This window comes from Haliotis rufescens, unplaced genomic scaffold (genome assembly GCF_023055435.1).
Source record: "Haliotis rufescens isolate VD_foot unplaced genomic scaffold, xgHalRufe1.0.p SCAF_18, whole genome shotgun sequence".
Classification (NCBI taxonomy): Eukaryota; Metazoa; Mollusca; class Gastropoda; order Lepetellida; family Haliotidae; genus Haliotis; species Haliotis rufescens.
Genome location: NW_025963868.1, coordinates 14,232,319 through 14,248,189, shown reverse-complemented (window position 1 = coordinate 14,248,189; position 15,871 = coordinate 14,232,319).

Here is a 15,871-nt window from a genome sequence, read left to right as displayed (position 1 = left end):
TCTTTAGCCCTTCTTAACCATTAGCCAATGGTAATGTACTTTCTTTTCCTTCTTGGCTCATGCTGATGTCCATTTTGCTGTGCCAACTATTGGATGCATAATTCCTTGAACCTCTGCATGGATGGGGTATGTTTGTGGAAACAAACGAGGTGATGTAAAGAAAGTTCCGTCAGCATACATGATGTCCACATTGCACAAATGTTCTAAATTCTCTCTTGTGGCAAAGATAAGAATCTTGTCATCTTCTCCATGGTCAGCAATCAGAAATTGTTCCAGCCTTCTGGTCTTTGGAAGTCTGGGTATGTTCTTCTGTCTTTCTCTGTACATAGGTGACCTCATGCTGTCAAAGGTTGGAAAATGGCAGAGATATTCCCCAGGAACTTCATCAGCATGTCGTCTGAGGTTGGCCAGGTCATCAGCATAAATATGTGGGATAGGCGTAGTCTCAGTTCTGGCACGATCAAGAAACTTGCTTCTAAAGGTATCAACATGTTCACTCTAACCTTGTAACCTCCATGATAAGCATATCTACCTCCATAAAGATGAGGTAGAAAGGAGACTGCCACTAGAACATTTCCCATTTTGATTATGGACAACAGGGCGAGACATTTTCCTATTATATCTGTGTATATCCTTTTCTTCAAAATTTACTGATCTCTCCACCTCAGTGGTTTAAGATTCTTTACTCATGTGCAAGCTAAACAACGCTAATATTCCCACTTAAGGGCAGTGTTGGTTTAAGGCTTAATCAGCTATGACTTCCCCGTTGCTCAACATGGCCTACTCAGGGAGGGAGCATGGATTAGTGATCACACAGAATAGGCAATCTGGACTGACCAGTAATTAGACAATGTGGGTATTAATTGGTTTAGGAAATTAGACGATCTGGGTATACTCCATTTCCATTGGCAATACTTCCCGGGTTTGTCTATTGGAAGAAGGTAGTGTTTACACACCCGTGGCGTATTGCATATAAACGATGTGTCTACATTCCGAGGGCTGTTTTACTTCACTTACGAGGGGAATGGAAATGCAATCAAGAAACAAAATATGTAAAACTCCTGAAACTCACGCCCCGGACTCACTTAACATTGGCAGAGTTTACCAGACGCAAATGTTGGCCTCTACGCTAACCAACTGAGTGGACGCAAATATTGGGTGAAACAAACATGTTTGTCTGGCTGAATCACGGCAACAAAATTAATCAAAGCGGTTACATGTTGTGTATAACTGATATTTCTATTCTGGTAGGAAACACACTCTAGTATTGGAATGTCAGTAACTGATTTTATTTATTCTAACAATGAAATCCCAATCTATAAAGTTCTAAAGGCTTCTGAGCAATTATGTGACATCAGGAACGTGTTTATAAATCAAATAAAGTGGTCCAGATGTGGCCGGTCTGAGGCCCTCAAGTTCTTGCATTGGACCCCCAAATTGTAGTTGAGAGTCCCATGGACTTGAAAATATGGACACCCAGGAAAATCACTGGATAGAGCTATCTGTCTGCACATCATAGCGAAGAGGTTAAAACGTTCGCTCGAAACGCTAACGACCCGGATTCGATTCCCCACATGGATGCAATATGTGAAGCCAAGTTTTAGTGTCCTCCGCTGTGATGTTCCTATAGTTCAGGAACTGCATTGATCAGAGTCACGAATCTTAACCACCGTGGATCACGGACTAATGATGGCACCAGCAATGTTAGACTTGTCGGCAGTTTTCGATACTGTGTTTGATACGGTCAAACATTCAATTCTTCAAAAACTCTGCAACACGATCACCGACTTAAATCAGCATATAGCTGTGAATTCAAAGAGATTTTGGCCAACCAGCTAGAATATGGTGTCCCTCAAGGCCCTGTCTTAGGACCAATTCTGTTTACGATATGTACACGATCTCTTAGCAACATTGCTGACAAGCGCGAAGTGAATCAGAACCAGTATGCTAAATATTGAAAACTGTTAAAAACATAATAAAAAGCAATGGATGACACCAAAGTTGCTGAAACTTGACCGGGACAAAACAATATTTATTGTGATAAATTCCAAATGTCAAATTCAGCAATGTACAATTTTTTAACAACCTGTCAAAGGTGATGCTGTCATTGTTCGTTCTGATGAGGTGAAGATTCTGGACTTGGCACTACACCAGCAGCTGAGTATTAACCATCATGTGAGAATAAATTGTACGGTATAATGAGCATGTGCTTATGAATCACTATCAAATAGTGTTGATAGCAGGTGTTCGCGAAAATGTGAGCGTATCCTGCCCCACCGCTGTCACCGGTCGCAAACACATGCGAATGCAAGTTAATTGTTCACATAGGGAATTGCATCAGACTTTGTCACTGATGCGTCACATTTGGAGACGTCCTCCTTATGTTTACCATAGAACGTTTTGAAAGCTTTACTGAGAACCAAAGAGCAGACTTCAAACAATGAATACAGTTGCGAGGATTATATTAAGATCTTCCAAGTTTCAATTTCTCCAAACATTTAATGGAGCTCCACTGGCTGCCAGATGCTGTGTGAGTTACTCAGTGCTGTGTGAGTCAACTGCAGCGTGGTCATCAATGCCTACAAGTGTTATGTCAGCCTTCCACCTACCTACGCCAGAGAACTCTTACCGAATTATTCTCCTTAACGAAATCTCTGATCTGAACTACATCTCTCCACGGTCCCCGTGTTAACGCTTGTACTTTAGGTAAAAGAACATTCTCATTCGCTGAAGTGCTTCTGTGGAACAATCTGCCGGAAAATCTGAAATCAGCTCCATCATGTCCTCTTTCAAATCTCAGCTTAAGACATGTCTGTTTCAACAATATTCGCGGATTTAGATCGATGTGATACAGCTTGAATGATGCCAAATGCTCACTCACTCAATCACCTATACCTTGGGGGATGGGGTAGCCTAGTGGTTAAAACGTTTGTACGGGTTCGAACACCAAATGACATGGGTACTGCATTGTAACGTCTTTGCGTGACGTCATCAATGGAATGTTGCAGCACGTTTGAAATTGAGGAAAACAGGAAAGTGCGAAAGAATATAGATAGTCAGGATGTTTTATTATAGACAAACGATAAATTCTATATGTAGCTAAGTGTTTCAAAAAAAAGTAATATATATACATAAAAATGAGGCGAATGTTCACTCGGTGTACATGTAATACATAATAAAATAATCCACGTTAGTCAAACATCTTCTTCATATCAGTTTCAGACACGATAAAAAGAAGATGTTGGACTAACGTGGACTATATTATTTTATTATACATTATATATATAAATATATATATATATATTTACCTGAACACTGGTAACATAATACATAATAAATTACTCAGACAAGCGGCCATTCTTAAAATTAGCATACTTTCTCCATAGAGACATTATACAAAAGATACAAGGATTTTTTTGTATTACCGCACATGTGACTCGTCATCAAACAAGGTCAACAAAGAATGGTTCAGCCAAACTGTCGTCAATACAATCCTTAAAATAGGAGACAAAGCTGAAAGGAAACCCACTTACTATCGATGTTCGTCAATATTGTTTTAATACCGGTGACAAGATTGATGGCAGTAATAGTTTTACCTTGTGTAGAAGTAAATAAACCTGTATTTGTTCCATAGAAATAAAGGCCTCTCATTAGGGGACGAATAATGGTAAGTGTTTTTGTGTTATTTTTCGTCAGAGAGTGCTTAACAACACACCAACGTTTTCTTAATTGATAGTATAAGATGTCTCCTACTGGATCTAACATTAAGGCAATACACCCTACTCTTGTCTGTACTAAAGACCTCATGTGTTTCCCCTCATAATCAAATGAAATAATTTCTGTTTTCAACACACCGTAAATGAGTCTGAGTTTGGAATGCACAGTGATGTATCTCACTTTAAAACTGATAAATATTCTGAAACTGCCCTCCTCTGAATTAAACCGAATCACCTTCTTTTTGCTTGAACCACCTTTGCTATTACAGAAGATGATTTGTCGTTCTTGGTCCACGGTCATGCGTTCCACGTAATGTTTCCGAATCACTTTGACAGAATTGTCCTCCAAAGAGTAAGCCAAAATCTGTTTTAAACGATTCGCAATGAGAAGCTTCCTCGATTTTGACACATATACAATGTCTACAACTGGGTAGAATGAAATTTTACGGAATTTTTTTATCGTCCTTTTTTTAAAGTCAAACTCATACAGATATGTTCTGTCCCAGGACTTTGCATCATTTCGTTGGTAGGGGCTCACAATTATTCTAGGCATGTTCAATGGAGACTGTGCTTGGCTGTTCTCCATAACTGAAAATAACAAATATATATACTGAGTCAAATTAAAAACTTCACATTTTTAAAAGTAATCCCTAATATGATATACAAAGGACAAATGTATCAGAGAAGGTAATTTTTAATCATTAATACCCAGAGAAGGATTTTAATTAACGGTGGTAACAATAATTTGTTCCAAGCACCTACGGTATTCGGTAATAACATCAACAGTTTATTTTAATGACTGCTAACAAGTATGGCTGAAAACACGTGCGGTATTATGGCCACGTGACCAGTTGCACGTGAAAAAACACTTTTGCCACTATAGTGCTGTGCACATGATTTTGATCGATTCACCTGCACAAAACGGGTGTTATCTGAAGACAAAACGTGCCCATTACGGTTTAAATACACAATAAGGGCCCACAATGATAACTGGTCAAAATGTTAAAATTTTAGGATTGTGAAGTTTTTAGTTTGGTTCAGTATATATACGTCACAGTACAAGGTATAATAATGGACAAAATTGGTGAGTTGTTCAGTGATATTTGTGGTTGTGGTGATACGGGCAGGCAAAAATGATTACAAGGGATATGATTGATATGTTCTGAGCCTCACATAGATGGGGAATATTTCATGTGCCGAGTGCAATATCATGTTTCTCTCATCGTGTGACTGGGGAAAGGGAAATATCTCCTTTCCCCCCATCACGAGATGAGAGAAACATGATATTTCACTCGACACATGAAATATCCTATTTTTGTATATACTTTATGAGTCGTTGTCTTCCGGAAAATTACATTATTTCGTCACAAATGTAAAACCTTTAAACCTAAATTCTCCCTACCTAACACACAGAGACGTTCGCCACCCCTTGTATTTGACTTTAAGTAGTTCCGTGTTTGAAAACTCTTAAAAAATGTAAAACAAAAGAAGAAACAAAAAATATGTAGGGTCACGAAAATGCTTTATCATACATTTAGATATGATTATATACAAAATCAACTTTGGAAAAACAAACTCGAAATCTACGAAACCACTTTTGGAAGCGAATATTTTCGAAACAATACTCGCTGGTCAAGTAACAAAAACGGTGCTTTGCGAAACGAACCGTCTCGATTGACGAATTATATCAGAAATTAACAATTTGTAACGAAACATTTTCAAGAGAAGAACAAACGGCAAGAAGCGATATTACCTCCATAAATGACCATTTGTCATTATCTTGCCTTGTCAATGTTGAACTAACGTAACATGGACGTCAACAGTTTGTTTACGGTCCAGACACTTACGATAAAGGGAGACAATTTGTGGGGATCATTCTTGTGTGACAATAGCTCCGTCAAAGTGTTTTGTTCACTGCAGTGAAATATGAAGTGTTATGTTCGCTGCAGTAAAATATAACGTTTCTCAACTTCAGAAAACTCGTCTTTCGCACTGAAGTATATAATAACCGACTTGACCCAAAGGCGTTAAATTTATGTCTTTTTCGACATAATTCCATTCCACATTGATACACTTAGGCCAACGATGGTGGAGGGATCCCAGTCTCGCAGAAATTCTCTTGGCTGTCCCAACATTTCTCTGCAGCTGCTATGACGTCACGGTTTGAGTCAAGATGGGTTCCGGCTATAGCGTTCTTCATGTTTAGAAGCAGATGGAAGGGTGACGGAGCCAGATCAGGAGCACTACGTGTGTGCTGGTGGATTTCAAAGCCACACCCGTGGATTGTAGTCATGGCAATGACTGATCTGTGCACTGGTGCATTGTCCTGACGAAAGAGCACACCTTTACTCAACTTCCTGTGTCTGTTCGCCTCGATTCATCCCGTAATTGCCCCACACATGCTGCATAATACCTCCTGTGTATTGTCTGCCCTTTCGGAAGATCGCCCACCATGATGGCAGCCTCAGCATCCCAGAACATGGAGACGGTACCTTTCCAGCTGGTGGACAGTCTTTGCATTCTTTGGTGGGAGTGATGCCAAATACTTCCCCTTTTATGATTGTTGTTTGAACTGGATAGTCGTGAACCCAGGTTTCATCCATAATCACACATCGTTGCAAAAATCTTTCTGGGTCAGCTTCAAACAGAGCTAGCTTATCACAAGACATGTTCGGTACGTTTTTGTTCAGATATCAAAAGCTTTGGAGCGAAACGAGTTGATATATTCCTCATTGCCAAAGGTTCTGCAATAATGAAATGTACTCCTTGTAAATGTCTACTGAACCAGCATTGAGATGCTCAGTCAGTCATCACCATATGATGAATTCTTTCATTTCAGGTGTTGTTGACGTGACAGACCTTCCAGGACTGGAGTCGTCTTGACGGCTCTCCCTGCCACGCTTATGCTCTGCTGCCCACCTCTTTACAATGTCATTACATAGGGGCCTTCTTCCCATGGTGTGCTCATATCCCCGTGGATGGCTTTTGGTGTTAAGCCCTTTTATCTGCAACTACTTGATCACTGCACGTTCCAAAGGTCACAGACCCTTATTTTACTGACTTGTCACAGCGAAACAATTTGCTCAATTGACTCCGGTTTTACACCATGTAATGTACACAACAAACAATTTCTCCATTATGCAATTCCTTGTGTGCGAGGCTCACAACATATCAGTCATCCCAGGTATCTCATTGACCTGTAAAAAATCAAGTCTGGACCAGACAAACCATGTTTGACATTATGATCCACGCCCCTCGCCTTCGGGGTACGATCACACGCCATCAACCAAGTCAATGAGCGTGAACACTCTGTCCATTTAGTCGCCAGGTACGACAAGCAGAGGTTGATGCAATAGACATGCGGGAGCTCAGCAGAATAGGTTCGCCCCGGTTTGTCAGCACCATGCCCGTTCTCGTGGTTTTCTCCAAAGTGATAAACGTTCTGCACCACTTCGGGCCGTGATTTAACTGAAATACTGTTAATTGCAGCGTTAAACTCACTCACTCGCGCAATAGATATGCAATGATTATTACTTCGTATACCAATATTAACGGGAAAGGGTACATCTCCACATATTCCTCCGCTTTTCAACAGGTTTAGGCATTTAAAGCAATAAAGTATACTTACACATCTCCACACACCTGTGGTTCTGAGTTCGAGTCTGAATGAGTAAGGAGAACCGTGCACACTGCAAGGCTGTCGAGTTACTTTTCTTAAAAATGAAAATGTAATGTATTATTATATAAGAACAGAACGTTTATTGACATCAGGCCGTATCACACGATACAGGATGACTTACATTCTATATGACTAATAGGTGTAATGGCAACCATAATAGATGACCAATAAAATGTAATATATCAGCGGAAAAAATAACTTTGCTTCATATAAAGTGGTTAAAATGTTATGTTTCATCATAACAAATCCATTGACGAAACCCATCCTTGGTAACAGGAGACAGAGCGACGCGCCCTAAAGAAAAGGGGGTGCTTAACAATGTCAATATTGGGTTGATACAGGACAGGTAGTGGCGGTGCATTGAAGACACCACATGATTGAAAACATCCTAGGGGGTGTTGTTTTAAATGTCAACCAAAGATTGTCCAAAGTGAGCTACTGTTACCGGCTGGTTCTCGACCTTTCGTAGGCGCCGTTACATCTCATCCCAGACATGTTCTATTGGTGGAGAGGTCTGGAGAAACAGCCGGCCATGGCAGTACAGCAATGTTACGCTGCCTCAAAAAGTATACTCTCTCAAAAAAGAAACGCATAACGACAATGGTAATTTGATGCAGCAATGTATTGGTACAGGGTGGGTTTTTCAAATTTTTTGTTTTTGTTTATGATTTCTCTGGTGTTTAGGGCTTTAAACGTCATAGCCAAACGCATCCCGCATGAAAAACCCGTATGTTAAAGCATGATTTTCGATAGACGCATTTAATGTCACAGAACGAGTATTGCACGTGCAATGCGCGGGAAACTCGGGGATCACATCGTGTCGTGAATGGGTATAAAAGATCGATCTCCGTCTTTTTTCATTCACTTTTTTTGGAAGTTCGTGAAGACTGAAAAATGCCAAGACTGAGCCGCGCCAATCGTCACATCGCCATAGGTCTCCTGGAAGCAGGACAATCTCAACTTACAGTCGCCCGTCGAATGAATGTTCATCAAAGCACAATTTCTCGTCTCTGGGAGAGATATCGGCAGCAGAACTCGGTGTAAGATGGACCTAGAAGTGGACGTCCTCGAGTCACCACTGCTGCGCAAGATAGGTACATCCGGGTACATCACCTGTGTCAGCGAACAGCGACAGCGACCACTACCGCTAGGCAAATACCCGGATTGAGAAGGATATCTGTACAGACTGTCAGGAACAGACTACGAGAGGCAGGTTTAAGAGCAAGAAGACCCTACTTTGGCCCCGTTATGCTTCAGCAGCATCGACACAAATTGGGCTTCACACATTGTACCCGTGTGGGTAATCGAACCCGGGTCTTCGGCGTGACGAACGAACGCTTTAACCATTAGACTACCCAACCGCCCCTTGTGATTAAAGAAACATTATTTCTTGGGGCCTTCTTTCAGAGAAAAACGTATGTACAAATCAATCTGTATCAAAATGAAATCCCCACCAGGGCTAGAAATAACCCATTATATCATAATCTTTTTAATGTTAAGTTTTACACGATATACGTCTTTTCCATTGGACTAGGGTCGGTCACATGAAACTGGCGTTCACAAGTGTATGAACGACAAAACATGACGTTCATACGTTTTTCATGAGACCTTGTTTTTGAAATGAGGTAAAGACTGACACATTCCTGGGGAAAACCCTGGGCATTCCCTAGCACGAATAAATGTTTCTCATCATTTAGACCCTTTAATTTTGAACTTAGCGTTTAAGCATACAATGGGATAAGTCAGAGTTTGATTTCATGTATGTTCAAGAATATCCTCGCTACAACCCATCCTAAGCAAAACGAAGAAAAGCACATCCAAACTACCGCAGTATCGACTCGATCCATATCTAAACGACAGTGACAGTCTACATCAATATATGAATGTTCCTCAGTATCTATTTGACACATCTTTACAATCACCTTTCAGTGATCGACCAATTGATCAGTGGTGACAAATACTTGTAATAGCCACAGGTTCATTCAAAACTTAGGAAATCTCTCCCGTCACGTTTATCGTGTCGGCCATTTTGACGTCTTGTATTTTATGTAAAAGTATTACTGAGAAAGTTCTTAACAGACCTTTCTAATCTAATGAGGATATCATTTGAATACATTTGTTGTGCAGAAACCACATGTTCCTGTTGAGCATGTTGAGCATACATAAGCTAATGTCACCTCTTGTTTTGAGGAACTATTTTATTCCGCGATACAGCTGGTTGCTGCATGTAAACATGAAGTCACACGTACTAAATATACTTGTGTATATAGATCGAGGTCTACGTCCTTTAGGGTACAAATAGTGATACAAAAAATTATAAGAATTGACTTTCACTTTATGTGAGTTCATTGGAGCATGAACCTTCAAACTGGAATGAACTCACACAAAGTGAAAGTCAATTCTTAATTATGCCGTATAACACATACCTACTGTATAAGAATGTCCATGAGGTACATGCTAATGGCTGAGTAATGGGTTAAAATAACATTTTCAATATGGCTGTTATTGGGGCCATGTTTAAAATGGCATAGATATCCTTGCCACATACAGTCTGTATATAATGGAAACACTGCTGACAAAAGTTATTCGTTAATGTGGAGACAGGAATAACAGTCATACCCGAGATTTACTTAGAGGAAATTGTTTCGACTTGGGCGATGGTAATGATGCGCTCGCACTGGTCACGTGACATGAGAGATTGTGTTTGGAGAAACTGTATGACGTACACCCAGTTACTCGCAAACACAGACTTTCACACATTTTTCGGCCGAATGGCTGTTTTACAAAACTGAGCTCTTCTGCCGCCCCAAACACCAGGCTCAATGTTGCAATGAGTATCCACAGGCGATGCATATGCCCCATCGCGACCAGAAAACGGCAACTCCTCATCTTGATGACTGAAATAAATATTGTTCATTTTGTAGAAAACTAATGATGGTCCTGATGAGATGACAATCTATTGTGTAGTTGCTGTTATGTGATAGTGAGTGAGTATGGTTTTATGCCGCTTTCAGCAATATCACGGCGGAGGACACCAGAAATGGACTTCACACATTGTACCCATGTGGGTAATCGAACCGGGGTCTTCGGCGTGACGCGCGAAGGCTTTAACCACTAGGCTACCCCACCGCCCCGTGTGATATTGATGTGGGGGCGCTAAGGTGCCCTCGATTTTCAAACATTGAATTGTCATGCCTCAGACCCAGCTTCCAATCCCAACATGCATATGGGTACAACGTGTGAAGCGCAGATGTGGACCCCGGCTGTGATATGAACGTTCTTATTGCTACATTCTTCATGGAGATAGTTGCAAATGGCTTTCCAAAACAAAAATATAACAATTTGGAATTCAATCAACTTGAAGTGACAACCATTTAAAAAGCAGTTTGAAAAGAGGAAAAACATTTCGTGTAAAATACATGTAGTACACTTCAAAATATTGAAATATTATCAGTGCTTTTGAAAAATAAAGGAAGGGAGATAACGATTTCAAATGGACAGTAACTCCTCGTAGCTCATTGGTTATACTCAAATAACAACAGACAATTTAATTCATTTGAATAATACTGTATTCAGAAAACAAATGCATTCCGCAATAGTATTAAAAGAAAACATACAACTTTCGTTCGATACCATTTAAAAGATTACACGTCTGAGATAAGATCAAAAAGCTATTTCTTCATGTGACTTTCATACACAGAAAAATTACCATTAGAAAAATACAGTCACTTAAAATTTGAAAAATCAAATCAAATCTGCTTGAAGTGACAACTATTTCAAAAGTAGTTTGAAAAGAGGGAAAGTCACTTTGGTTAACACAGGACATTTCCGAATATTGAAATATTCATAGTGCATTGGGAAAATAAAGAAAGGTAAAGAACCATTTCATTTTGACAGTAACCTTATTCGCTGTAAATAACCGGCACGATTTATGATGCAACGTTAAGAATGAATCGTTTACTCACTCACTCGCGTGAAACTCTCCACAGCTCGCAATGCACGTTTATCTACCCTTGCGGGATGGACAGTAAAACGACTTGCAAAATAATACAATACCACGGCAGTTGTGTTCAAAATCGACCAATATTCTTTGTTCGTCAGCAAAACCTTTGCCTTTTGGCCTACTTAAAAGATTAGATATCTTGATTTCTGTGATAATATTTTAATCATGAGAAGTCAAAAACTGTCAAAGGGTTTACTTTTGTTTAAGATTTAGTGATGTGGTCAATTTTCTGTCATAAATTATAAACTTCTTCCTTTTGACGACACATTTAAATACGTTGACCTTCGAGATGCTAGTAGTGATGGAACTGTTTTCTGATAAGAAGGCTTGGTTTTTTTTAATGAAAATTGAAGTTGATTCAGAAAGGCGGGCCTCAGACGTTTACTTTTGCAGACTAGGCATTCTTGATCCACTCAATTCGTCTATCATAAACGAATAGCTGCGCGGATTACCACAGAGTGCACATCGCTTTTTACGTCAATAAACGCAAAAATATTGAAGTCAGTTCTTAAATACAATAGAACTGTTAAATCCTCACGCCCACATTTCGAAAGGTTGAAAGCAGCCATACCCAACGTTAACACACAGAAAAAACCACAGAAAATATGGGTAAATGCAACTACAACAGTTTTGTCATGCAAGTGTTCAGTCCTGTCACAATATCTTTGTGACTAAACTACTCATATTTTGTAGGACAATTTTAAATGATATATGTATTTATACAAAGAAATGGACAAATGACGCAAATATCGTTACCATAAATGTACAAATTGTGAAATTATGATCCTAATTTGTAGCTTTTTGCTAAGTGTAAACCCATATTACGAAGGACAGGATTATCACCTGTTTGCATTAGCTGTGTCAATATTATTTGAGATGGATATTCAGCGAGAGATACTTTCTTCTTGTAGTTGAGTGGGTGAGTATTGTTTTACGCCGCTTTTAGCAATATTCTAGCAATATCACGACGGGGCACACCAGAACTGGGCTTTACACATTGAAAACATGTCCGGAATCGAACCCGGGTCTTCGGAGTGACGAGCGAACGCTTTAACCACTAGGCTACCCTACCACCCCCTTCTTGTAGTTGCATGATGTTCACATATAAACATCACATGGTATTCATCCTTAATATATTTTAAGTGTTTTGGCAAGAAAGCGCAAAATCGTTCGTTATGGGGAGTCTAACTGTGTCTTCCAAGTTTCACATTTGAACGGAAATTAATACATATAAACTTTGAAATCTATATGTTAATGGACAAGTTCACACGAAAATAAACTTATTTGTCTTGTACTTTTTCATCATGAAAATGTATTTACCTAATAGTTTCAGAGGCAAAACAATTAGAATATTACGTATCTAATATAAGTATCTAATTTATTTTATTCATTACATCGGTTCATATTTTTCACATTTTCGGAGAGTTTTATTTCCATAATAAACACATCATGGCTTATGCCCCTTGCAATATGACGTCATTGGTGCCAATTGATAAAGGAATGACGTCATAAGACTTTATTTGGCCCATTTTACGTGGTGTAGGAGCGGGTGTGTGATTCTTGCTTCTCAGATGCGCAGTCTATTGTTTTGTTCGGTGCCGTACTGTTCAAAATACAACGCTAAGCCCAATTACTCTAAAATTATTTCGTTTTCCAAAATCGCGACTGAGAAGATAACAATGCATGGATAACGAACTGGAAGGTTCGCGTTGATGGTTGGAAGGGTCCGTTGTCTGAATTGCGTTTATTCGTTCATTTCTGTTGCATTTAGATTCTTGCTGAGTTGCTGTCGTGTTCGGTGAGAGTTTATACCTGCTGGTTCTAAAACTGATCTGACCGCCTCCGTTGTCTAGTGGTAAAGAGTCCGCCCGGAGAGCGGAAGCTAGGTCCGGGATTCGATCCCAGGCCGAGTCAAACCAAAAGACGTTAAAAGATGACTTCTTGTTACCTTGTCTGGCGCTCGGCATTAAGGGGCTAAAACAATGACTGGACGGAGTCAGTATACAGTCTGAGTGGGGTATTCATGTAAAACTGCTGCATAGTATCTCAGTGAGATAGCACTATAAATCGGCATCAGTCTGGACCAGTACAAGCAGCCAACATACACATGCACGTCGCTATATAAGTGCAATCATCTTGGACGCGACGTTAAACCCGATTTCGCCTCCCCCTAAAACTGATCTGAAGCGGATGGTGACGATCCTTATATGGAAACGGGCTAAAGGGACAGCACTCTCATCAAGACCCCGCTGACTGCTGTTTTTGTAATCGAACGAAGCGCTTCATGGTTCATTTGCTCACATGAGCCACTGTCTTCATCAGCTGGTGAACGTCAATAAATACAACTTCAATGCTTACATTGACGGATATAAATAATGGCAAAACAGTCCATTAAACATCAAACTTTAATTATTTAACGCGAACTATATCAACGCGTTGATTCGTGACGTCTTGATGTCATCCGTCCCAAACATTTGCTTGAAGTTGCACCCAGTAAAGTTAGCGTTGGAAAGAAGTCCAGACACGGCTGGTGCTAAAAATGGATTGCTATTAACGTTCTGTGAACTTTCGGTGTGTGTTTGAGTCAAACTACGGCTGCTGATGACGGGGATTACCGCTTGAGGCGGCGCGGTTGGATTTCCCGAATACACCACAGTTTGAACTCTTTTTGAACAGTTTGAAGTGAGTGAGTGAGGTTTTACGCCGCTTTTAGCAATATTCCAGCAATATCACGGCGGGGGACACTAGAAATGGGCTTCACACATTGTACCCATGTCGGGAATCGAACCCGGGTCTTCGGCGTGACGAGCTAACGCTTTAACCACTAGGCTACCCGACCGCCCCTGAACAGTTTGAATTTTTTTGTTATACCTTCGAATGGACGCTTCATTTCGATGACCTGCATCATTCTTAGCATGAATCGATGTCCCTCTTTACTGTTATTTTTAGACATTGAGGAATCCCCTTAAAGGAGTTCTGTATGTCTCGATTGTCGATTGGCAACGTAATCACGTGACATACTGACGTACTCTTAGTGTTAACCTAGGCGAGGTCACCTGCTACTGTCAATATTCTTTCATTAAAGACGCTCTAAGTCAAATTGTCATATACATGCATTAATTTCAAACGAATTCAAGTCATTATCGGCATTGAATTTCATAAGTGTAGGCTATTCAATTATTGCATCAATCATCATCAAATATCATTATATAAACATAATGTATAAGAGAGGTAGCACAGATATGTATCGGTGTGTTGTGGTATTATTATACAATTGTTTCTGATCAAATAGTCTTATGAACCAACTGAACACAAATTCATATCGCTTGATGCTACTATGATATGATTCATATGATCATTAGTTTGACCTTTGGGTAGTTCTTTTTTATTTGTTGATTTGTTGTTTAAAGCCGCACTCAGCAATTTTCCAGCTATCTTCCTTATATGACGGCGGACTGTAAATAATCGAGTATGCACCAGACAATCCAGTGACATCCCAGTTTATGGTTCTGTGCTGGCCCCGCTAGGACTTCTTGAGTGTACCAAGTTGTAGAAGATACCCCCCTTATTACATATAAAGACTGTGCAGAATGATAAGCCCACGTATAGCAGTTCTATTATTAGAGAGCAACTCATTATATGAAGCGGCGCGTCACAACTGGAGCTCAAACATTAGCGACTAACTCATCATATGAAGTGTCACATCACATACAGAACTGAAACATTAGCGACCAACTCATTATATGAAGTGTTGCGTCACGGTTGGAGCTGAAACATAAGAGACCAACTCATTATATGAAGCGGTGCATCGCAACTGGAGATGAAACAAAAGAGAACAACTTATTATATAAAGTGGCTTTTCACAATCGGAGCTGAAACATTTGAGACCAAAACATTATATGAAGTGTTTATTTGTTTGTTTGTTGTTTAACGCCACACTCAGCAATACCCCAGCTATATGACGGCGGTCTGTACATAATTGAGTCTGGACCAGACAATCCAGTGATCGACATCATGACCATCGATCCACGCAATTGGGATCGATGACATGCATCGAGCCTGCCCATATGGGTAATACAATATAATAGGTTTATATTTTGGCGATTTACGCCATTTTTACTTTACATAGTTGAACAATTCAGAGGAAAACGAAGGTATTTTTTTATTGATACAATTCATTTCTAACATGTTCTACAAAGTTGACTGCAACTGCGGGCAATCTTACGTAGGTGAAACATCCCGCCCAATCAACACTAGAATCAAAGAGCATAAAACCTCCACCATCAAATCCGACAGCAAATCAGCCATCTCGGACCATATCATCAACTGTCCCAATCACATCATCAACTGGGACAATGTCCAAATCCTCGCCAACAACCTCCATGATTTCACCAAAAGAAAACTAACAGAAGCAGTCCACATTCGTCGCCACAACCCAACAATCAACAGAGATCAAGGCTATTTCATCCCATC